General features: G+C 36.8%; 1 long non-coding RNA gene across 4 annotated transcripts; it reads left to right on the top strand.

The window, feature by feature from the left end:
- Positions 1-440: 440 nt before the first annotated feature.
- On the top strand, positions 441-26,378 carry LOC111925980 (uncharacterized). Of its 4 annotated transcripts, none has more exons than XR_015282728.1 (8): positions 441-11,962; positions 15,022-16,881; positions 18,323-18,368; positions 20,516-20,768; positions 20,926-20,988; positions 21,924-21,992; positions 23,241-23,421; positions 24,786-26,378. It is a non-coding gene; the product is annotated as an uncharacterized LOC111925980 (long non-coding RNA). The 4 variants fall into 4 exon arrangements; XR_015282729.1 differs by having other exon boundaries at positions 18,323-20,592; positions 20,691-20,768; XR_015282730.1 differs by having other exon boundaries at positions 441-8,288; positions 11,800-11,962; positions 15,022-20,768.

Here is a 26,378-nt window from a genome sequence, read left to right as displayed (position 1 = left end):
GCAGGGCTAGGCACACCTGCAAATTTAATGTGTTTTTTCTTTTTATAAAAGCATTGTCCTTTATGCTATAAAATGCTAATAAATAAAATGTAGTGAATACGTTCTTAATTTCAGGACTAGATTTACCCTTAAATTGATTTCTCTATATAAAAATTATTTGCCTTTCCATAGCAACATGCATCATGTACTTACAATGTCTCGTACTTCAGAAAAAAAAAAAATCACAAAGGTTTAGAAACTAAACACCTCCAAGGTAATGTGCTGGTAAATCCCAGAATAGCAAAATATTTAGTTATTGACAGCAATTTTTGTCCTTGAAATGTCAGTATTTTCGGCTTATTCACTGTAGGAGCCAGAAGAAATTGGCAAGTAGTTATTGTTCTTTGTTCAGTTTCCATAGCAGCAACAGTGATAAGTTGGGGTGGTTTTATTAATTTTTTTATTTAATCTTTACAGAACTCCTTTTTCCCTTCACAATACTGGAAGTTTCTGGAAATTACAACCTCTCTATCCTCAAACATACAATTGCTCTACTTCTGCCTAGGAGGAGCTGTGTAATAACAAATATTGTTTTAGTATTTATAGAGTTTGTCACTATATTGTAACGATCTATGTAGTGACATGGTAAAGTTTGTTGCTTATGAATCTACCAGGGTGCAAATATACTCCCAGGCACTAATTAATGTTCCAGTTTCCTTTTCCCCCTGTGGCAAGGAAGGAGCATTGTTGTCCCATGTTGTATCACAGGAAGAAGTTTAATGAGATTGTGCAGCTTTACAGCCATCTCCAAAATGCTACCTCATTTTGTGTCACTCAAAATGTGACAGCAGTGCCCTCAGCCTGGCTCCAGCCATGCTTGTCTAGTGCTGCTCAGTAGTGATCCTGTTCCACATGGAGGTCCAAGGTGAGCCACAGCCTATGGCCAGACTTTTATGGAAAAAAATTCAGGCCACAATGCTGCATGTGGCAGTCAGATCCATTGGCACAGGGTAGGGTACAACAGAGGATTAGTATTTGCAACAGCTACTGATGTTAGAGACCCACTCAGGGATAATCTGTAAGTTAATATGTAAATAAATCAATCAAAACTGAGAATAAAAAAATAAAATAAAAAAAATAAATATAATAAAAAAAAAAAAACTGTAGAGGAAATAGGATGAGCCTCTGGATATAAATATTCTTTTGTTTCCAAGTAAAACAAGAAATTTTGTGCTCCTCTCCAAAACCAGCAGACTCAAATCTATGATTTTTTTATTATGCTGATTAGAACCTAATTATGCTAAAGAAATAAGAAAAAAACTGTGTTTGGACTGAAGGCAAGAACATCACTGCATAGTTGTGGGAGCACAGTCTGTCATTAGGAAAAAAGAAAAAAAAGAAAAGATTTTGTATGATTTCATATCTCTGGTATATTTTTCAAAACTTAAACCACATTGTTAAGTGTAGTATAACTTATTGATCCCCAGTATATGCTTTCCTCAAAGCAGTCCTGTAGCTTTGAAGTGCTTCAGCATATAAGCTTAATACAAGCAGCTCAGGGAGTGGTATCAGGAGGGCTGTTTCAGTGAAAAACAAGCTGGTCATATCTTCCCTTCCTCTGTGAAATCCAAAACACATCCTGCTTCAGTGAGTAATTTCCCTGAAGCTAATGGCTTTATTGACAGCTGCAACTCCATCAATTCTTCTGGTTTATTGAAATGGCTCATATAAGCTGAATGTATTATATACATTTAAATTGAAAATGTCCTAGTGGTATTAGTGTAATAGCTTATGCAAATGCTCATGTACTTTGTAGCCGTGGTTTAAAAGGGGAACAGGAGAAGGTATTTGACATCACTACTTTCAAAGGATCATGCTCTGAATGAAATCTGGGTAAGAGCTGATGGCTTGTAGAAAGAAGGAAAAAAAAAGCTCAGGTACTACCCTCAAGTACTATTATTAAATACTGGTAACAGGTAACTTCAGATGTGTCCTGTTCATTTGGACGGGAGGTCTCATACAAATAAGCCCCCAATGTGAGTATGAGTTCAACAGACTGTTCTCTAATTTCACATCACTGTTACAGCTGTGCACTGTAGAAAACAACCAATGCTCCCCCATTCTTTTGAAAGTCAGACCTATGCAACACATTTAGCTCAGACATCTTCTTAATTTGATATTATTTCTTTAAATTAATTTGACTGTTTTTGTTGTGACATCTTTATCTAGCTAAGTAACTTTATTATCATGGGTTGTAATGTCAACACAAAAAAACACTAAAAAAGCCCCTACAATAAAAAAAATCTTTTAACTGACAGAGTTCACTCCACATGGAAGTAATTGAATTCAGACATTGACTGGTCAGATTTCCCCAGCTACCTCCTGCCTTGTGTAATCATCAATCTACGGAGAAAATCCTGGTCTAAGACCTTCTGACATTCCAGCTCAGGGATGGGAATTGAGAATTCATCTGAAATTCCTGATGGTGAAGCCAGGCTTTTGAAGAGTGCTGCAGATTGGGAAGAAATACGACTGGGTTAAATGCTTTTGTGATTATCTTGCAGGTAAAAAGGAGAAAAGCCAAGTGTAAGCTATTCAATGAGCAGTTCTATTTTCAAGGCAAGAGGTGTGTATAATTAAAAAATAAATAGCCAGTGCCCAGTCAGCTCTTCTTAGATGAAATTCTAATCTATGAAAACAGGAAAAAATCACAAGTTGGCACAGAAACAAAACTATTCCAAAATTTCCTGACAAACTTTATTTTCTAATGTCTACAGTTTTGGGTTTTTCATTTTTGTTCCCTCTTTCATTAGCTCACAGGAGTATTTAATCTATTTATATTTCATTAACACTTAGGAAAAAATTAAAAAAAAATTATAAAGTTGTTTCAGTGTGTAAACTAATGATAATTTACAAAATGATAACAAAAATGCAGCTCTCCAAAATTAAAAATCACATAATTCTGCAGATATTTTAAAATAAAATTAACAATAAATTCATCACATGCAGTCAATAGAAAGACAAGGACAAAGAACTGATGTGCTTGCAGGTAAGACAAAGTGCATGGGAAAAGAGTTCACACCTCTGTCAAATTAACCCTATCTCCACTTAAACGTGCTTCTTGCTTTGTACTTCTTGTACCCATGGCTTGGGTTTTGCTGCTGCACCCACTTTGGCCTGTGACAAAAGCACAGCCCACATTTTGTCTTCCTGTGCTAAACCAGGGATGTGCCTGAACCTCTGGTTTTGCTGCTCTGCTCCATTGCTTATTTCATGCTCACATCTGGACAAATTGACAGAAAGAGTAATTTCCTTGTTTTAACAGGGCCCTACTCCCATTCCTATTTGTCAGAAATACCACTGGATAGAAATTTTCCATTTCTTTCAGCACTTTTGTCACAAATTAAAACATTTTTAATGTAGCAAGACAAAGAAATAAAACCCCAAACCCTACACATGAAGGTGCTCTGGAGGTCAGACATCTGGCCAACATATTGCTGTGGCCTCATTTAGTCTTTAGCAATGAATTTTGCTATCAACCATTACTAAAATGCTGCCATTACACAAATCAACAAGAAGTAGGAGGAACATCCAAAAGGCTGAAGAACTGTTCTAGAGAAGGAAGTACTGGGGTGAGACAGGACTAACAGAAGTTTTGAAACAGAAAATGTAAAAGGAAGAAGGGGGGAAAAAAACCCAATCCTACCCCACAAAAGAAAATAAAACAAAAGGCAATATTTCTCACCATAAATCTGACTGTAGATATAGGCTCCCTCTTCCTAGGAACTCTTCTAGTAAGTAAAAATATTTAATAATATTAATCTCAATATAGAAAACAACTTGTCTAACAGCACTGGCAGTTACACAAGCTCAGGGACTGTCCATCACAACCATTCCTGAACACCCTATTGGCATCCTCTGACTGTTGATGCTTCAACGGGGATTCCAGGGATATTTCCAGGTCTCAAAGAGACATGAGCAGTTGATGGTTGCTAGAAAGGTATTTATTGTATAAAAGCATCAGTCTCAAAGGAAGGAGTTTAGAAAGTTAAAGTCCTTACTAAAAGCTTCTGGCATAAAGTCCCGAGTTCTGAGCAGCAGCTCTCTGGTATAAGGTCCCGATGTTTGGGGCAGCAGCTTCTCGGTGTGGAGTTCTGCTGTCCTGGGCTGCAAAAGCAGCTGGTGATGATGATGGTGCTGCTGTTCTTCTTCTTCAGATGTTTTTTCTGATCCCCAATACAGGGGATTAAGTTCATAAATCATACAATCAGCTAAAAACAGGCTTCTAAAACAATACTTTCTACATCAATCTCAATTCTAACATGCAAAAGCAATGTTCTTTTAACTAAATCTTACACATAAGGTATTATCTGTTTATGTGAATAAACCTATCTGTTCTTATCCAAGAATGCAAACTGTATTTTCATTATGTCTAGAGCTAAGTTGAATCTGTGAAGGGTATTATCACTGAACTTTAAACTGGGTAATAAGGCTTTTCACTAGCTAACACAGACTCTTTGGGCACTTAAGCTATATTTTTACCTACTTAGAACTAAAACCTACACTTTATATCTATGGTTTAACATATTTTAATTCTTTTCTCTCTCTGAAGAACCCACACTGACTTGCCCCAGATTTCTCAGTTTATTTCACATCCATGCACAGTCACCCAAAGTAACCAAGAATTCAAAATTAACTGCCAGATCTGGTAATTGGAATCCACTTTGGCAAGTCTTACACATCCAAATGGACACATTAAAATAGCAATTGAGCCACTCACATAAAAAAAAATTACACATGATTTTGGGAGATGCAGCCAAAAATCCTCTGAGAGGCTGCAGACATGTCACTTTTTCTTTCTAACTTTTATTTTTCAAATGAAAAGAACACAATGATAAAGCCAAGTGGGAAAATTAAGGCATTAGGAATGCTGTGAGACAGTGAAAGATAGAAGAATATTGCCTTACAGAATAAATATCTCTAAATTAAGTGTTGTATTCCCTTCTGATTACATCCTAAATTCTCTTTTAATCCCATTGGAAATGATCCAGTCTATTTATTACCTTGGGCAAATGTTCTCATTGCTCTTTCTCTATGTTTTTAGGGTTTTTTTGCTTAAATACCTAGCTGAGATTATTAATGTTTCAATTTTTTTCCCCTTAGGAGTGAAAGATTTACATTAGAGAAAAAAAACCAAACAAAAACCCAAACAGACAAACAAAAACAACCCCACAAAAAACCCAAACAAACAAAAAAACCCCAAAACCAAAAATTCCCAAAAATAAACCCAAACTAAAACAAAAAAAAAAATAAAAAAAAAAATAAAAAAACCCCAAAAAGTCCAACAATCATGAAAGCATAACTAAGAACAGACCTACATCATTATCTAGTATGCAGTATGTGTAATCTATTTTGAAAAAAGTAATTTTTCAAATTTGAAGTTTCTTTCGAAACTTATTTGTATCATCCATTCCAAACCATAGGCACCAGAAATCTAAAAGCTGTGTTTATGCAGCTTTGCTGGGGAGACAAATTTGGTAAGTTTATGTATCTTTGTGTTTTTAAAACATCACTGATATCAAAATATTTAGCAAGTTTTCATCAAAAATCAGTGAAAGGCTTTCAGGTTTCTCCAGTTTTAGAAGGAAAGAATTTTTGTGTGACACATCACAGACTGAGTCAGAAAGAGGATCAGAACTGAGAAATCTTGACTATATTTCCCCATTTTTCCTTTGCAACCAAAAGTTGCCTACAGGACTTCATAATATTTGCAGGTTGCTTTTGGCTAAACATTACATGAGTTCTTGGTCACTTGTTCTCAAGATGGACCTTTGTCTTTATATCACAAAGCAGAGGGGCTGTTTCCTACAGCTATATAAACAGAACTATATAAAGTTCTATTGGAATCACTTTTTCCTCAAGCAAAATTCCTTTTTGGTATATCGAATGGGTGAAATGAAATGAGAAGTTCATCTGTTCTTCAGTATGTAGCCTTATGCTAGAGCATATGAGGCAAAAGCTGAGGGCTTACTGAAGCAGTATAATCTCCCTGATACTGAGATTGATCTAGTCTGGAGAGAAGGAGGGGGCTGTGGTGCATACAAATGAAGAAACAATGCATTTGAAAAGGTTGCAGTGATCTCTCTGATCTCTCTGTCAGCAAAGCAGTGAGGCTGTTCACTAAATATCACAGCCTTCACCTTGAGAAACTATGTAGAGGAGGGCAGAAAGAAGAGGAAAGCTGAGTGAAGAGAAGAAGCTATGTTCTCTGTGAAGGCTGTGATTAAAACACAATAGAGGAAACCATTCAAAGGCCAAAACTGTAACAGAAACTGGGTACAAATTAAGCAATATGGCCAATTGTGTCTGTGTTCAAGTGTGCCCTTGCTTCACATAGTGTAGCTCTAAGATTTGAATCCATTTTATTGCAATGCAGTTAAAAAGTCACAAAGACCTGCTTTGCTTGAAGTTCCTCCTAAAACAGTTCTACCTCTTCCAGAACAAGAACTGGAAGACATGAAGCAACATTTCCAGTTCTGCCAAACTGTCACCATTTTTGGGCTATCACATTCTTGTTTTTCAAAAGACATATCTCATGGATATTTCTCTAGCAGAACAATTTCAACCTCTGTAGGCAGATAACTTCCTCAGTTTCCCATTCATTTTCTGTATGAAAGTTCAAGTGAGTTGACTTGTAGAAATAACTTTGTGTCAACCATTTTTATAATCTAGTTCCATGTATCAGGAATAGTGTGTTCAACAGGACTAGGGCTGACCAGTGATTTCCAGTGCCCTTGTACTTGGCACTGGTGAGGCTGCACCTTAAATCTAAATAAAAGTGCTCACTTTTGGGCCCCTCACAACAAGAAACATATTGAGGGGATGGAGGTAGTGGGTTTAGCGCTGGCTAAAATCGCCTGTGCACCTACTAGAATTATTTACTAATTTCCTGTGGTGAGATATGAATTAGGAGGAAGACAAAGCAGGCTCAAAACTTAAAAAGTATAAAGAAAACTTTATTAACAGAACTAAAAGAATAGTAAGAATCAGAATAAAACCTTCAGAACACTTCTCCCCTCCCCACAACTTCTTTTCTTTCCCACTGACAACGTAGAGACAAAACCTGGGATTTTCAATCAGTTACCACCTCTAGAATAGTCTTTCATCAGTTCTTGTAGGGAGAGGAGTTTCTCTCGCCATGCCATGGAGACTTGTCCACAAGAAACAGTCCTCTCATGGCTTTTTAATTTCCACAGAGTGCAGCCACCCAGAAATCTGCAATAGTTAAGTTCCTCCCATCTTTCACAGCCTTCCCACAGATGAATTTATGGGCCATGTTTATTTATGGAATACTATTTTAAGGATGAGGTGTTCAAAAGCAAAGGTCTCTTCATCTATTTCTGAGATAATCTTCATCTCTGGAAAAAGAGGCCTTCTTCTTTCCCTACGGGCAAAGGGTCTTCATCACTCACACCTCTCTGTTCAAACTATTCATGGAATCACAAATATTTCAACATCTGCTTTGCTTCATTAGCGATGCCTCTGTTCACATCTACAGTTTGAACAGTCCATTGCCCCACACTTTTTTAATGAATTAAAGGGGGTATTTTAGTATATCATAGTCTATCTCCATGGCCTTACCAGAAGAATTCCAGCCCAATACTAAGGCATGTCCTCAGTCTCCTTCCATCTGGGACTTGACTCCTTTACTGAGTGTCTTCATGTTGTTTCTCTACGTGTCTTCACTCTTTCTTTTTCTCTCACTTGAGAGAGGATCAATGTTTTGCAAGTTTCATCTGTGCACTGAAAGGGTTAATATCTTGCCCAGGGACTGTGGTCATGATGGTTTCTGCTGGGCAGTGGCCGAAGCAGTCACAGTGATGGATTTCAGGCCACGCTGGGGCCAGGACGGCGCCGGCCGCTCCAGCGCATGGCTGCTGTCCAGCCCGTGCTGTGTTTAGTTTCAGCTGAGGGCCGATGGCTTCCCCTCCGAACAACTGCTGGGGCCATGTGGGCCGTGGCGGAGGGACTTGGCCCAGCCCAGAGCCGCTCCCGTGGCCCGGTGGGCGCTGGCTCGGCATGGGGCGGCAGCAGGGCAGGGCTCGGGGTCAGTCTGTGAGATGTCAGCAGCCGCAGCCCGGCACAGCCCCGGCCAGGGCCCGCAGCCTCCCGTTCCCCGCTGGGGCCCGGCCCGGCCCCGCCAGCCTGCGCGGGCCTCGGCGGAGCGGGGCCGGCCCGACCAGCACCCGGCTGCCTCTTCAAAGCCAGAAACAAGAGAGAGATTTCCTGGGTTTGCCGGTCTTTAAAATGTGTTTCACAGAGGTGGATCTAGGTCCTAAATGGTTTAACAGGCTGTAAATTCTCAAAGGTAGACGGCTATTGGTTTTTGCTAGGCACAGAGGAAGTTTTTCTCTCAGAAAAATAATTTTCGTGGTTGTCTTCTTCCCTCCTCACCAAATACCAATCAGTGTGAAACCAGGACAATGGAGCATATCCAGAGAAAGGCAATGGAGTGCTGAAGGGCAGAGCCCCAGTGTGAAAGGAACAGCTGTGGGAGCTGGGGGTGTTTAGTCCCGGGGGTGCCTCACCGCTCTCTACAGCTCCCTGAAAGGAGATTCTGGTGGGGTGGGAGTCAGCCTCATGGCAAGAGGAAAGCAAATGGCCTCCAGTTGTGCCAGCATGAACTAGACTGGATATTAGGGAAAAAAATTCTTCATGGGAAGGGTCATCAAGCACTGGAACTGGCTGTCCAGGGAGATGATATATTCACCATCTCTGGAAGTATTTAAAAGTTGTGTAGATGTGGTGCTTAGTGACACAGTGTAGTGGAGGACTTGGTGCTGCTGGGGTAGTTCTTGGACTTGATGACCTTAAAGGTCTTTTCCAGCTAAAATTATTTTATGATTTTATGATTTTATGATTTTATGATTTTATGCACTTAAATTTAGCTGTACCTTTGAAGTACCTCTTTCTGTCCAGAGTATGTTCAGGGAAAGCAGGGAAATCATCAACCTTTGGTTTTCTCTCCAAATAACTGACTAATAGTGGGGAGTAGACTGATGCTCATTCTATTTTTTTTTTTTTTTAATCTCAGAAACCTACAGATCTTACACAAATCTTCAGTGATGAACAACACAGTCGTCTATTTCCTAGCCTTTGGCACATAAATGTTTTATTCTCTTTCAATGAAAGATCATATGGTCTATTATTTATAAAAGGAGGGTTTTTTTCCAATAGGAAATGAAAATTGCTTTTACAGTAGTGTGAAGAACAGCTGGAAGCAAATTGAAAGTTTCCCAGCCAGTAGAAGCTGTATCTAAAAAATGAGCATCATGTCACACCATCACAAAAATGCCTCATTACCTGTATTTCCCAAGTGCAATCAGATAATAATAATAAAAGCTCTGTGTTTGCAAAACTGGGATGTGCTGCATGCCATTTTATGACATCAGAACTACAGCAATTGTTTATTTCAACTGTTATATCTGTATTATCACTTTATAAGTAGGATGAGTGGTGAGCTACAAACACTTGTTTCACTGACCTATCAGTAGCTCTTGGAAGACCTCTTTGACTTTAGAAGACATTAAGAAAATTCTTATGCATGGTCGCTATTAATGAAGGTGAACGATGTTGTTCTAAATATTTGAAATGATAGATTTTTTTTCCATAATTTAAATGTTTGAGTTTTTTTATTTAAACTGTAGAAATTAAAAGAACTGATATTAAGAAAGTGGTAAAATTTTGGTTGTCATAGTAACCGAGCTCAGTGAGTAGAGAAGCCAGAAAAAGCTAATTATCTTTTTTTCTCAATGTACAAAACCTTTAGGGTAATTTTGTTTAGCAGTCAAGTAACAGTCAATCCAAACCTAAAAAAGAAGGAAAGTAATATAATACAGGGAGTAAACATATATGCTAAAGCTTAAACTCTAACTCAGACAAAACTCCTTTTGATTTGCAATCTCACTGAATCATGGTAAAGATTTTATTCTGAGAGCCTGTACAAATTTATTTTGAAACCAAAGAATAGAAAAGCCTGATACTGTTGATCTGTTTAATTAAAGAATCAGGTGCTGCCTCCACTGAAATAATTTATTACTTTATCCAGACAAAGGGTCGTGAATTTAGTATTGACAGGAAGTCATGTCCTTAGACCAGGTAAATTATCTTGACTGTAGTGCCAGAATTCAAATTTACCCTCAAAGAAGTTGAGGCAATGCCTACACGTCTACTTAATCTTCTACAAAATCTTTGTTCAAAGCAGAATAATAAAAACATTTTAATTCAGCAGGAATCATTGATTTCCTGCAATAAAAGGCTGCAGTTATGCCTACTGTTTTCATATAGCTTGATTTCCTTTGGGCTTCCGTTCCCACTGAAAATTAGTCCAAATTCAGCTTCATGTCATCATCTCAGTTAACCTATAATCCACATTATATAATAAACAAAATAAAAACTTGCTTGTTTTTTCAGTAGACAGTGTAGTAGTGCATTAAACTGGGTCACAACACATAGCAAGAATTGTCCTGGTGCTGTATTTTGTTCACTCACTATTACAAGTGAACATCGCTGCTGCTTTGGCTCTGCAGTGCTGTGTGTGGAGAGGATTTCCAGGAGGGCAGCTTTCACTGCCCCAGCCAGCCCACACTTGAGGCTGTGTGACACCGAGCAGCTGAGCTCCCTACTGTGCTGTTACCCCAAATACTGCATTACACACCAAGGCTGTCGGTCACTCGAGACTTCCAAACAGTGAGCACACAACCTGGATTTACTGTCTCAGGCAGAATTCTAATGGGGATTTAAAAGTTTCTTCTTTTACATAATCTACTTCTGCTCAGTAAGTCTTTCTGTGATTGTAGTGCCACCTAACAATACACTCAACATGGTACCACACAGATGACTCAACAGATCTGTTAAGGCAACTGCCAGTTCATCAAAGTAATGCACATTATCCCTTTCATCATCCCCCCTAAATAAATATAAATTACTTGCTTCCTTATTTTTCTGTCCCTGAATCTGTTTCTGTAAGTCCCTTGCTCTCAACACAGCATAAACATACTTTAATTCTGAATTATTTTTGTTGCCAAATACATACTTGCTACTTCACATCTCAGTATCTCCCTCTGTGTGATCACTCATGCATCATCGACCCTCACTTCATACAGGGGAAATATTTTTTTTTAAAAAAATAAATATCAACAATTATCTTCAGGAAAAATCCCATTCAGGAACAGGCATATTGTATATACCTACAGAAACTGCAGATCCATTTGAAGTACAAATGTTCCTCACTAGCTTAACATGAATGAAAAGGAATAACATATTAATTCATGTTTCCTGGGGAAACATCAAAAATTGAAGGAGTCATTTTTGACTAGGGCCCAGGAATGATCGTGGATGATAGTTTTTATTTTCAGCTGATGTTGTAGGACAGCACATACTTGGAGGATTATCACCTTCTGGACAACTGTCTGAGGTGGGTGGATTCTTAGAGTTTTGAGATTTATGAAAGAAAAATACATTTACAGAGTAAAATTAAACTTTAAAAGTAAGATTTAAGGAAAAAATAAGGTTAATTTTGTAGCTACCAAAAATATGCTAGCAGAGGAAAGGAAAAGTAATCATACTTAATTTTCAGAGCTTCTAAGAATATCAGTAGATACTGTATTCAATGATGACCAAGAAATCAAAGCAAACCCCCAGTTATTCCCATTCATTCTTAAGATATTTCCAGCTTATCTGGCATTTAACATGGAGAAAAACAGTCTGGAGGGAAGGAGATGTAGTTGTCTTACTCTGTTGTTTTGTGTGGTGTTGCAGGCCCTGAGACTGCCTATCACTGCCAAATTTCCAGCAGGTTATCCTTGGCAAACACCTTCTCTGCACATCAGGCTGGGCTGCGTGCAGCTGCAGAACAGTGACCCTGGGCAGGAGTTAGCCATATCCCTTAAGGCACCTAAAACTCTGGTTATGTTATGGCAAGGTAAAAAACAAGGGAGTGATGAGAAGTTTAGACTGTATATTAAACATGGTTGAAAGATCCTGTCTCATCAGTAGAAATAATTCTTGGTGCTGAGGAAATGAAGCAGCCATCTCAAAGTCAGGCATTTAGTTTGTTAGAATCTTCAGAGTCAACACAGGAAGAGAAGTTTCTCTTCCCTCCTATTAAGATAGGTGCTGGTTCTTTGTAAATGCCAATTTCCATCCATTGATTAGAGAGAAATAATAAATGACTAAATCAAATTTTAAATTTGTAGTTGAATAAATTTCAATGTGGTAATTCCTGATCAAAACTTACTGAAAAAATTGCACCTTATTCCTTTATTCTTCTGTACTTTGCTGATTGATTTGAATTATAATTTTTAGTTAATTTGCTGACAGATACTTGATGCAAACAAAGTTAATTACTTTTCCCTTTCGGATATGACGGGTTTACCTTTCAGTGAGGATTGATCTAGTGGATATTTTGGACTCACCTTCAGTAAAGGAAATGATACATTTGTGGTACTAAGGTTAACATGCCTCTCACCTTCTCCTTCATCATCTAATCAGTGAATGGCTTCACTTGCAGCAGTATTTTCCATTCACAAAGTGTTGGAGTTATTTTAGATATTTCCTAAATTTGCACTGTTCCACCTGTTACTCTGTTCGCGCATAACTGAGGATACTAACAAGTGAATTTGCATGATAAAGTGGCTGTCAATGGGGAATTTAGATGACAATTAGTTTCTATTTAATGCTATGAAAAGTTTGGAGAACAACTTCCACTTCCAATACATTTGTATAAGCAGCTGCTAATACAATAATGAAAGACTACATTAATTATTTTTGCAATCTACTTAGAGAACACAAATATTTATTTTATCAGAAAAATTTCAGGATAACTCAAAGCAACACAGGTAGATTTAAAACATTGTAGATTAATTAATTTGACTTTAGAAGGGCTTCTGGCTCAATATGCTACCAGCAAACCAACAATTCACTGTGAATCTGATGCTGGTCATTATTGTTGAACTTACTGTAGAAGAGGCTTAGTGCAGTTTCACTTTAGTTCATAGAGAAGCATGAAGGTAAAATCAAAAGTTGTTTATGTAAGAAAACACTGATCTCTGTCAGAGAGCTCGCTGTTGGGTCTGAGAGGGAAGGTGAGGACTGCTACAGTCGTGGCTCTGCCACCCACCACTGTCATTCCACTACGGAAGGAACAGCTCCATTGCAAACACTCGTGTACATACACATTTGCATGAATTAGAATTTATTCACACAAGCATATGTTGGAAGACTGGGCTGTGATCTGCCAAATATTTCTTATGGCTTGTTAAGAAAGATCGTAAACTGTTGGAATTTCATATAACACTTTTGCAACTTTAAAGCTGAAAGTTCAATTTAGGCTTATCACTGATGCTGTTTTTATAGTCAGCAAGGGAGAAGCTCTTCTAGAAGCTGTGTACTTGCCATCCTGATCTCTAGACCTTGACAGGACAAATCAATCTCTGAAAATCTGTTTGAAATCTACCACTGCCTGTTGAGGATGCATGACTTGCTTGGACTAGGCTGTATGAGAGAGGAGGATGGATAAGACCGATCCCTCTCAAAATGAGCAAACGTGGTTGGCTAAAATAAATAATCTTGTTTCAGTCTGAATTAAGACAAATTTCTGTAAATGTTAAATAGCAAAACCTTGCAGCTAATTTTATCTACAGATAAGACTGATCAATATTTTCTTCTGTAAAAAAACATTTTTACCTTACCATACTTTAATTCTTACCTTACCATAAGGTGTTTCTTATTCCACCTTAGTGATGTAAGCTGAAATTTCCCATGAATATTTTTGAAGTTTCAACCAAGAAAAAACTGATTTGTCTAAAATTAAATTTACAAAGTTATATTCCATTATATATATATATATATATATATATATATATATAAAACAGTCAGTCAAAATTTTTTAATAAATCCCTATTGCCTTCTCCATCAGGAACATCTATATAATATTGCACTGTGTTGGTTAGCCTGAGGGATATCATTGACTGGTGACACAAAAATGTAGTTGGATTTGTTCAATTTATGTTTTGCCAAATCTATGTTGGCAAACTGGGTTTTGACATTTTGTAACTGAGCTCTCAAACATGTAACAATGCTACTTCATTCATGGAATTTTTAAATCCCTATCAATCAAAATATCAATGACAGTTTTAATTACTTAAATTGTAAGACACTGTAAGAACTAATGGTTGTTTCATAGATTTCCCAAGACAGAAGAACTGTTAGATATCTGTCTCAGGCACATAATTGCAATATTCTATCTACATTGTAGACTTTTGAAAGATGTTCAGTTTTGATTTAAAACTACAAAAAATGTTTTAGGGCTAGTTTGTGCAATTAATTGTCTTTGATTAAACTTTTATGTTTCAATATTAATATGAATCCCTGCAGCTTCATTTTTCAAACATTAGATTTCATTATGGCTTTTTTTGTTGGAATATTAACCATTATTATAAATCTCCCTTTCTTGAGATACTATGTCACCCAGTTCATTCAATAGCGTTAATTTTCAATTCCATATATAAAGGTCCCCTTCATGTTTGCAAACTATAGATCTTGAAAATGTAATGCAGCAAAAGCTGCCTATAGCTAATCCTATTTTTAAGAGGCTGAAAATCCTTAATTATTCAATTATGTCGTATTTTCAAAAACATCTTATAAATCATAAATAATTCTTGATAAAAGAATATAAAAAGTAGCAAAATACCAAGGCATCAGTGCATATCACCCACTATGCACAGAAGAAGAGTTAAATTGCAAATTGAAAAATGCCTGATAAAGTTAAAGGAATTGGTGATTCTTTATTCTGATGTGAGGGGCAAACCAGGAATAACTTCCAACAAGGGATAGAGTGGCTGTCTAGTTATCAGGGATTCAAGTCATATACCTCTATATTTAACTCATCTTGTGTATTTTATTATGATATATATTTGCTTTAGAGGGTATTTTTACTTGTTTTGTTGATATTTTTCTAAATGTTTTATATCTCTCTTTCAGTTTCAGAGAAAAAGAAAGTAAATGACTGCAAAACTGGGCGTTATTATTCCCGATCCCTTGACATACAGATGATATAATCCATCTTGCAAGTCTATCCTGGACCAGTGGCTGAGCCTAGGGAATAAGTAGATCTCTAAAAATAACATTATACAGAGATGTTTCATGAAGCACAATTTTCATTAAGTTTATTTCATTCTGAAGCAATGGGACACTAAGTCTTAACAGTACAACTGAATTTATTGATGTAAATCGGGTTGAATTATGGATAAAAAAAGAACTATTCCTGTTCTATTGTCAGCAGTGGTACTCCACACAGTGGCAAAATCTGACCTGACAGTTTCCTTTCACATGTGAATTTACCTGAGAGCTATAAATGCTGACCCCTGCAGCAGTAAGGTCTCTTTAATTGGTTGGGGGTTTGTTGTCAACAAAGCTTACAATGGTTGGCTTTGCCATTTTTCTTTCTTACTTTTAGATTTGAGAAAACAACTGTATCACTACTAGCGTTTCACTTGCTGAGGAAGAAAAAATCGGTATTTTAGCTTCAGCTTCAAAACCAGCAGACACAGCTCTTTTAAGTGTACTTTCCAGTCCTTTCCAACTTTGAGGCACATATAACTTCACAGCAAGATGCAGGGAAAGCAGAAAGAAGCAAATGGCTAAAAGCCCAGAAAGTCAGAAAAAAGCCTCCAAAATTGCCATTGCCTGTCTATTTTATAAATATCCTTTGGGCAGTTGATGCATTTTTCAGACATTAAATTATCTTCTATTTGGATTTATATTTACCTGTAAATGAGGCAAATCTGTTAGGATTATGGCATTACCAAAAGGAACCTATGTGAGAATTTCATCTCCATTGCTGAAAGGTTACTATTTTTTTACCTGCTTTCCTTGAGTGAAAAAAACCTGAATGTCTGGGTGTAACTGCTGGATAACAAAGCAGAACTGTTTTTTTCAACAGGAGGGCTGCAAATTGTATAGTACTGGAGAAGCTAAAAATATCAACTTTTTCTCTGTGTTCTTGTAATTTCCTCTAATTTAAGGTAAAAAATGGTCAGACTGCTCTTTTAGAATAAAATGTGTCTGCAGTGCAGTGTTGCTCCAACAAGATCAAACCAACCCCACTCTGACATCCACACGATGCCATGGTGATGGAAATAAGCTTTACAAATTTTCCTTGGATGTACCACCATGCTATTACAAGTCTTTGTTCCCTTTTCCCAGAACCAGTTGTCCTGTAGCTATTGACTTGAAGTCTCTGGCCTGCACACACTTGCCCCTTGTCTGCAGCTGAGGCTCCACAAGCAGAGACTGAAGTTGGAAGATAACAGTAAAAACCTCACACATAGGCTTTAGTATGGTTGGTTGGTTCCCCCTTTAAAAACTGGAATATCTGAAATATTAAATACAAGTGTTTTACAAAATATTTCCAGGTAAATGCAAAAACTGATTTAAATTTGAAGCAAAAGTCCATAAAAAAAGTGACAGGCAAAATGTTAAATATTTCTGCTTTTGTCCATATTTTTTGGCAAGCTAGAGACATATATCACACTTAGGTATCCTAATAAAAGAACCTCAAACTGAAAAAATTACTATGTGTTCTTGTCTATCAGGTCAGTGCTGTTAGAGATGAGTTTAGAGCTGCCAGATATGACTTTATACAGCCAGTCATTGCCCTTGCAGCTGATTTTGCTCACCCTGTCAACAGACTCCATTATTTCTTTTGAAGGCCATTCAGTGAAATAACTTGTACAGCTTTTTTGCCTGGTTTTGGTGATATATCATTGCAAAGGACACATTTTTCCAGAAGTATGTGAGCCAGCTACTTCCCAAACATGTGGATGCTCCAAGATATTGCAGGTAAACATGACAATGGCTGTGAGGTAAAGCACAAGGCAAATCTTAGCAGCTTCGGGAAGTGGTCATGACATTGAGTCCCTGTGACTTGTAGCAAGGGAAGGTTTGAAATTATGCAAAGATGCCACAGTATGGACTCTCATCTAAAGTTAGCTTTGATTTTTAGTTAAAGGCTGCTCTTCTATGTGTTTTATCCTAAACAAAGCCTCATATTATTATTACTCATAAATATTTAAAGCAGACATGATCTCCTTTTTTTTTCTTTCCATTGTTCAAAAGTGCAATAAGAAAAAGCAACGAAATTAGACAGAGATGAACAAGAATGTAGAAAAATGGTATGAACTGAAGGATGGTGAATAGTGTATCTTCTTATTGTCTAGGAATTGTCTACCAATAACATTTATTCTTTGAATTCCAGTAAGAGGGTAATGACACAGATGTTGGTCAGTATATGTGACACAGAAAGACTCTACTGTACTCCTGTATATCAAATGAATTAATGGAGAACCAAATTCCTCTTCATGTTATACAGAAGGATAAACAGGAGTGAAGTGACTTAGTCAGGGCCATGATACTTAAGTCCAGACTGAAGATTATTACCTAAGTTTTCAAGTACAAGAGTTGCACAGATGCCAGGGGAATTGTCTTTCACCAAAAAAAAAAAAATGGTGTAATACTAAAAAGCATAAGAGGGATCACAGTAACACTTTTGACTCTGTCATTTGAGCACCTGATATCGAAAATTTCATAATAATAAAACCAGTGGATTAATAAAAATAATGAAATATTTTCTGAAAAAAAAATCATAAAAATAACCCCAGACTTCATCTGTGTGGATGCAGCCTTGCATTGAGCCCTGTGTGAAGTGTTGGGCACCACAATAATCAGAAAAGTATTAAACTATTAGAGAGCATCCAGAGGAGGGCAATGAGGATGAGGAAAAGTCTGGAGAGGAAGCTGTGTGAGGCTGTTTCGCCCGGAGGAGACGGAGGGGAGACCTCATTGCAGTTACAACTTCTTCTTGAGGGGAAGAGGAGGGGCAGGGACTGATCTCTGCTCTGTGGTGACCAGGGACAGGACCAAAGAAGAAGGGAGACAGAGGAGGTTTAGGTTGGATAATAGGAAGAAGTTTTTCACCCAGAGGGTGGTTGGGCACTGGAACAGGCTCCCCAGAGAAGTGAGCACAGCACCAAGACTGACAGAGCTCAGCAAGCGTTTGGACTATGCTCTCGGGCACATGGTAAGACTCTTGTGTCCTGAGGAGGGCCAGGAATTGAATTTCAGTGATCTTTCTGTGTCCTTTCCAACTCAGAAGATTTTATGACCCTATGTAGTTTAATTGGAGTGTGTTGATATTCTTCATAGTTGGTATAAATCTTTTGTAAAGAAAGGCAAACAAATGTTCAGCAGGTGCACAAGAATAAAAAGTTCCTTTTCTCAACAGGAGTATGAGAATCCTTCCAGTACTGATGATTCTGCACAAAATTCAGGTGATGAGTGATAAAAGTAAAGCTGTCTGAGTGAGTAGAGGAGATGGCAGTGGGCTGGCGTGACAAAAAGTCCAACAAACACAAAGAATATTGAAAGAAAATGCAAAGGTCTGCACTAAGAGTAAATCTACAGCCCCACTAGCATTGAGAAGAAATGGAAAACTCCTTCATTCATCTGGGTCAAAACACAGCTGTCCTGGTCATCTGTACAGGGTCCTCTATATTGTGGTGTTTTCAGTGACCCAAATTGTGGTGCACTGAATTATATTTCATACATCTTATCATTTGGATCCATTTGTTCAAATACTGTCCTGACTTATATGATAGACTTCCTTTTTAACAGGGAATGGCATTGGGTTATGTTGTTCTGCAAAATGATGGTAATACAAATAGATCATTTATGTCCTTTTCTTTTGAAATGTATTTTTTAATGTACAGTGCTGAAGGATGAAACATGATGTAAAGGTATAGAAAAGATGTGAGGTATGTTTCTGCCACAGCGTTTTTGTGCTGTGGGGGGAGGTTACATATTATAACTCAGCTTTTAGTCTTTTCTGTTTGCAGAACTGGAACAGGGCATCACAAGATCTGAAGCCTAATTTTGTACTTAATAGACATTCAGGGATTCAGTTCTGCATGTCTGATCTGCCCCATTTGAAAATGGAAAATGTTACTTTTCCAAACACAATAAGAGATTAAATGCTTCAACACTAAGAAGCAGAAAGGGAAATAACTTCTTTTTTCTCATATAAGTGCTTCTATAAAATTAGCATTTGTAGTGCTTTGTATACCAAATGCAGTCTGTTAGATTTCATCCATGAACTGATTTTGAATTATTATTTTCTGAAAAAAAAGGGCATTGATGTAAAGGTTATTCAAAGATCCCTGCTGTGAAAAAGTCTAGTACTTGAGTTGTTAACCTTCTCCAGAATTAACATCTCTAAAGTGTATTACTCTATGGGGTAGTGAAGACAGTCTAAACTGTCCTGTTTAGGATCAGAATCTTGAATGAAAAATGTGAGGAAGAAATTTCTGAGTCTGATTCAATGGCTACTCTTTCATAGTCTGTTTTGGCCTTTTTTTCTAGAAAGGAATTTAAACAGGAGCACTTGTTAAACAAAACAGAAAATCTTAGACAAGTGTAGTTAATGCAAAGGTACATGTTTGTATTTTGAAATGAAACATCTGAAACTTAAAATGGAAATATATGTTTAAACACTCTAAATATAATAATGATACCTTCAGCAGTATCTCCATAGCTAACATTTCTGTCAGGATGGCCCAGGTTTGCTAATCGATTTACCTTCAGGCTGTGAGTTTGTCAGAAGTAATACTTAACTATCAATTTGAAAGACTGAATGAGTTTTGTTATGGCTTGCACTTGATTTCTCAGAAGTAAATGACCTTGGTTGCTCATAAGATTTGGGCTATAATTGTCTAAAGTGGTTTTCCTCATGAGAATGACCTTGGAGCCTTGTATCTGAGAATAAGAATAGAGGAAGTCTAGAAATAAATCTGGCATCAATACCAGTTACAAAATTTTCTGTATAGTAGCAACCAAAGTACTGTCCAGTTTTGCATAGATTTTTCAAATGGCAAAGTAGCCATGCACTCACAATAGCAACAACAGCAACAACAACAATATCATTCGAGTCTGATAATTTAAATTGAAATCAATACTTGTTTTTTGATTTTCACAGCTTTTTTGATTTCATATTCTGCTTCACATGAATTTTTCAGGTGAATGTAATTCTCTTGGCTACCATTTGTGCTAGTCATTCATTTAGTAAAAACTCTTTCACATGCAGTTTTTGTCAGTGCCAGTACATGTTTTCAACTCCAGTTTTGTGTTTGAGAGGTCTTGAAAGTGTTGCCAGAGCTCTGTATAAAATATTTAATCACTGAGAATATCAAAATAAAATTGATTCTCTGTTGGGCTGTTATTAGCATTAATGCTTCTGAGCTAAAAGGAGATGCTATGGGACATATTTTCACAGTGAGCTAGATGGTATTTTAATCTTGCAGTCACACTGAGTATAATTGGAGACAGGTGGCTAAAGCTCCACATTCTACTTCAAAAACATTATGTTCTCTCCATTCAGATATGCCTAACAAAGCCCTAAATTTATCCTCTTGTATTTTGCCAGCTGAACATTGCAAAATCGAAGACGACATAGGCTGTAAAGCCTGTGCATTAATTTAGTGAAGACCATGTGGATTTCAGGTAGTTCTAAGATCACACAATGCATGGTTACAGTAACATAGATTTTGCTTCAGAAAACACCACAATGGCCATCTATTCTGACCTATCTTTTTTCCCAGCCTAGCATTTCAGACATACTTGCCATGGAGAGGTGATTACTTCATCTTGCAGAAGAAAAGCTGATTCTGGGGAAGATGGTATTTTGCTCAGAAACTATATTTATATTTTACAATCTGAATAATTAAAAATGTAGCATGTATAAGATGATACATAAGAGGAATATGATATTAGATTACTATATAGCTAAAATCTGCATGATTTTGCACTGGTAATGATTATGCATTGATTTTTCAGATGCAACATTTTGACTCACTGCTCCCTGGCTGACAGCATGGAGTACTGCTCTGTTCTAAGAAGGTGATTCTTATGTTCTTAACATTAAAATATATCTCAAATTCAGACATCTGGATGAAGAATGCTTCCTATCCTGTCAAGCAGCATCTTGAAACTGTTGGTGCACTAGAAAATGCTGGTACATTTGCCAATCTTTGAGTTCTGTGATTGAAATTTTTAAAATTACTTAAAAAGAGAAGCCATGTCCTGTACATTATTGTTAAACTTATGCCATCTGTTTCTCATAGAAGCCATCTGAGAGGTATAAAGCTGAATTAAATAATTTAAATCTCAAACATGAAAGATTACTTGCATTTTAAAATGTAACAAATTTGTTTTCAAAAACCTGCTTTCAATAACCAACTTCATGGACTAGACATGTCTAGTAACGAAGCATTCATTTACCAAGTCTGTTGAGACCTCTTCTACCTGTCCTAGAAAACTTTCATTTGATTTAGTTGGCTGAAAAACTCACTGCAGGGATCTACCTTTGAGACAACATAAATATATTGTTCCTAAATTTTATTTCATAAACTATGATTTAAAGCACTTATCCTGAAGAAAAGAGACCAGTTGAATTCCCTTTTCAGCCTTGAAGGGATTTAAACCCTGAATGCTTCCATGGCTGGTAACAATCCAAACCAAAAGCCTATTGTTTGGGTCAGGTGAGGAGAACCACTTTAGACAATTACAGCCCAAATCTTATGAGCAAGGTCTGCAACAAGGTACAAGGTGTGCTTGGAACCTTCCCTTCTGGCTCTCCATGTGAGTGGGTGGTGAGGCTGCATTCCAAAACAGTTGGTTAGTTCACAGCTGTCCTATCCCAATCTGATGTTTTACTGTGCAGAAACACAATATTTTCTCCTCTGTCACATATGAGTAAATCTTTTTGCTGTACAACTGGCCATTTTTAGTGAGAACAAGGCAAGATAATCCTCTCTGGTTTTTTTTCATTCCAGAATGACCTGTGGGAAGCATAGTCTTTAACAGACAGTGTTGGGCCTTTGAGATTTTCAGGGCTAACAAAGGTATTGAACTCACCAGTAATTCCTTTCAAGCAAATAATCTTCGAAATAGTATATCTTCAAACATGATAGCAAACACTTCTTAAAAAAAACCCCAAGACTTTCTCATCCTTATGCCTCATGACTACATTGTAGAAGATAATAGACTCCAGTTCCTCCCCAGTTTCCAGTTTTCTGAATGGACAGGATTTGTCAGGCACTTCAGTCTTTGTGTAAAGGGGCCGCATCTGTAAGAGAACACAAAACACAGTGCTGAACTGCTGGCAAAGTCCATGGCAAAACTCTGGCCAGTCTAAACCCATGTGCTATCCAAACACTTCTTGGTCACTGCTAAAGGGTGAGGAGGGACTGAGAGTCCAAAAGAAATCAGACTGGATGAAATTATCCTGCTTTTGTAAGGAGAGAGTGAGCATAGTTGCTTGAGCACAAGCCACTTGGTGCTACCTGCCCTGTTGTCCTGTTATGAAAATTCAGGTGGGTGCCTACACTGGACAACAGATTTCTTGCAAGGTGGCCAAAATTCATAATTCCAGGTATGTGATTTTTATTAGTCTGTGGCCTTTGATACATCTAGCACAAGTTCAGCACAGTGAACAGCTCTGTTCTATGACTGAGGGTGAGCTTGCAAGGTAACTGAAAGGCCTTGTGCCTTCATGTATCATTCAACTTTGCTGTTGACAAAAATCCTTGCTCGTGTCCTTTTATGCTGAGAAATTATGATTAGCACCAATTATCTGAAATTGGTGGATTTATGTACTGATTAAAGCACTGCTCAGTGTATCTCTAATGAAAGCCTTCTTTAGCAAATCAACTAAAGCAATGTTTTTAGGCTTCCTAAGGATTTACAATGAAAACCCAACCAAACGAAAGGCAATTAGCTTTAACCCTCAATGGAACCTTCTTTTATCTAAAAACTTGCTTACTGTCAGCAAGTGATCTATGCAGCAATAAACAAATAGTTCCTTACTAAATGTATTTCAAAGCTGTTTGTGTATACTTAATTTAAGGACATACAGACAAAATGCTTTCATAAAATATATACAGAAATATGTTCTAAGGAATACATATGATTTTTCTGACTTCACAGAGGTCAAAACTGAGACTAATTAGATGAGAATGGTTTATTTTTAATGAAAAATATGCAATATACAAATATGTATCTATATATATTTATATACTTAGTTTGTAAATTAAAGGGAACAAATAAGACTTGCTTTGATGTGAAAAAAAAATATGCATTTTATCTCCTAGGCAAATCACATATGATCTTGACAGTCTTTGAAGTTCTATAATAGTCAGAGCACAATTTGTAGCTCTTCTGGCAGCCACCAAGTAATTTCACACAGACATGCTAGAAGGCCTGGCTACGTATTCCTGTGCTACATATGGAGTGGGCAACAGTGCCCTGCACTTGGAAGACCCAGCAGATGAGGTGGGTCACACAGTAAAGGAAGACTAAGATCTCCTTTAGAAAAGGAATTCTCCTCCCATTGATTTGAAATGTTTAATTTGGATGACATATTTTGACTTTATAATTTTCAATAATTTTAAAATTAATTTATATATATATTATATAATTATATATAAATTTTATATATTTTATATAAAAATAATAGATAATGTTTAATCTAACCTCCCCTCTCCCCAAATGAGTTTCAGTGGTAAACAAGAGATGGAAATTTTTTTACTTTTCTTGTCAAATATTGAAATAAACATATTCCCATTTGAAATCTGGCAGGACTCTATTTTGATTAAAGAAATGGTGGACCAAATGAATGATCATTTAGATCCCAGCATCTAGCTCATTTAAATGCTCAGATATAGTTGAAATTGTAGTGGTATAAACTGCCCATCTTCCTTCAATCATAAAATGCAAATAATTCACTATGTCCCATTACAAACTGAAGATTTATAGAAAAAGGATTTTTCTTAATCTTTTCTAACTCTTAAAGATTAGGAAGGATGTATTATTTCATTTTAGGAAAACAGACTAATGGGAGAGTTTCCAGCTCAAAACTTATATTTAACAAGAACACTTCTTTCACAGTGAAGATGCGCAGCAGCAAACACAGTGACAACATTCTCCTCTCTCTGAACTTTATTGAATTATGTTTCAGAATTCTAACAAACAGATTGTCTTCATTCTAACCTTTCATTAGAGAATGTAAAACAAAAACAAAATCTTTTTCTGAACCTGGGTCCTAACTTGCTACTCTCCTCTAAGAAGGTATTTAAGTTCCTACTCATAAAACAAAAATAATCTTGACCACTGTCACTTGAGTGACCTTAGTTTTTTCCATTAAGGTTCTTAAGAAATTCAACAATAGTCCGCATATTCTAATTTTCTAGTTCTATAGGATGCATAGGATACAAATATTAATAAAATAATGTATGGAGGGCTTATTATCAGACTGGTTAACAGAATTCAGAGTTCATGATTTCTAGGTTAAAATCACACATGAGTTCTCATTTAATAAGCTTCAATTTCCCATTCAGTCCTGATAAATACATCATTACCTACTCTAGCTATATTTTGGGAACCTTTTGGGACTTTTTAACAGGCTATGTGTCACAAATGTTCCTTATGTCCATGCTATTCACATGAGGCAGTGGCTAACACTGCTAGAAATGACACTATCTGAAGAAATTTTATTATGTTTAAACTCATAGAAATTTGCAGCCACTGATGCTATCTGAAGTGGTTTAATTACATTTACATTCATTAGAATTCCACAAAGCTAGTTCTTCTCCAATTACTAGCAATTTACAACTTTCGTTATTATTTTTTATCTAAAGGTCTGTCTCATCAAGGTCAAAGCCCTTGCAGAGTCATACAGTTCAGCCAGTTCCTCTGAGGTGTCTCTAGATGAACATTTGGATCAGTTCTGTAGCTCAGAAGAAACCAGGGCCAATTTTTGTACCCCTGAGATTTTCTCCTAAGTGCAAACAACGTTTTAATGCTGCCTAGATGTGAATAGTTTCTACAGAGAATATTTTCATCTTTTATGCTGCTACAAACCAACAAACAGAACATGATACTGGACACAGTGTTGCTACATATCCTTTCAAATTTCTTCATGATTGCTGATTATTTTTACAGTGTTACATAACTGTACTTCGGATCACAGCTAGCATTACAAGGCTGGAACCCTATGATTCTGTAACAGCTTCAGGTTGTGCCATCTCTCCAGTAATCCCTTCTCCCTTCTACTCGTGATGTGAAAACACCTGGACCAGGCAGAGAAATTGTTCAGAATTGTATTGTACAAACAACAATATCAGTTATGTGATTCAGTAACTTTCCTCAGGACACCAGTGATTATTCTGTCCTCATTTTGGGGATTGCTGTGCTGACTAGAACAGTAACAGTAATAACAATTAACAACGTATTTTAATTCACAGTAGGTGAGAAAGAAATATAGAAAGAAGGAAAATAAAAAGAAGAAAGTTTTAAAAATTTGTCAAAATAATTGATTTTCTATGTTCTGAGTATGTTTGACCAGAACTAGCATTGTCTCAGCTTAACATTAGGAAGAAAATCCAGGATCACATATTCCTCTTAGGAGGAAGTGTTAGGAAAAGTAGTTGTCATAGCCAAAAACCTAGGGATTCAGAATAAAGATTATGGGATTTTTTCAGTTCTTTTATTTATACTAAAGCATCTTTCTTTTTCAAGTACCAAAATCCATGATATCAGAGTCCTCATCTAATAGTTAATAATTTTAAAAGTAAAATTTTACACAATATTACTTAAAAATATTATATCTGAGGCCTTCCAGGACAAAAATGTCTCAATTGTCTCCTATGGAACTGGAGCTTCTTTACAACTACCTAAGCAATTCTAGAGTAAAAGTAATAAAAACTGAGTTTTTAAGAGCTGAGGGACTGCGAACAGTTAGCCATGATTCCTGAGGGAGGTATTTTAAACTTAAGGTGCAATAAAAGACAACACATATTATCACCAGCTTTTTTTATATTCAGAGTTTCTAAGGAAGTCTTTCTGCCCCATGTCTAATTTTAATATAGAATAAATGTACTGACAAAAATAAAGCCCTCAGTGTAATCAAATTATCTAGAAAAAGATGCAGTTGTAGCTAGTCCATCAGTCATGACAAACATTGGAACTTGAGGCAATCTCCTGTCATGGAGGGAACATCCCTGCTCCTACTCTGGCCAAAGAATTGAGTGAAAATTAAAAGTCAGAGCTCTAGACTAATTATTAAAATATCCAGTAATAGAATTATTTGGAGTATGTCTATTGCAATAAAGTGTCAAAACTCACACTGAGTACTACTTAAGGTGAATTATTCAACAGATTTTACACAAGTCCATGGTCAGAAGGTCAATTCATATCAAAAGGTTTACAGACTGTTTAGGCTGAGTTCTCAA

This window comes from Cyanistes caeruleus, chromosome 2, assembly GCF_971803275.1.
Source record: "Cyanistes caeruleus chromosome 2, bCyaCae1.hap1.1, whole genome shotgun sequence".
Lineage (NCBI taxonomy): Eukaryota > Metazoa > Chordata > Aves > Passeriformes > Paridae > Cyanistes > Cyanistes caeruleus.
The sequence above is the reverse complement of the archived record's forward strand: the minus strand, read 5'-3'. Positions and strand labels throughout refer to the sequence as shown.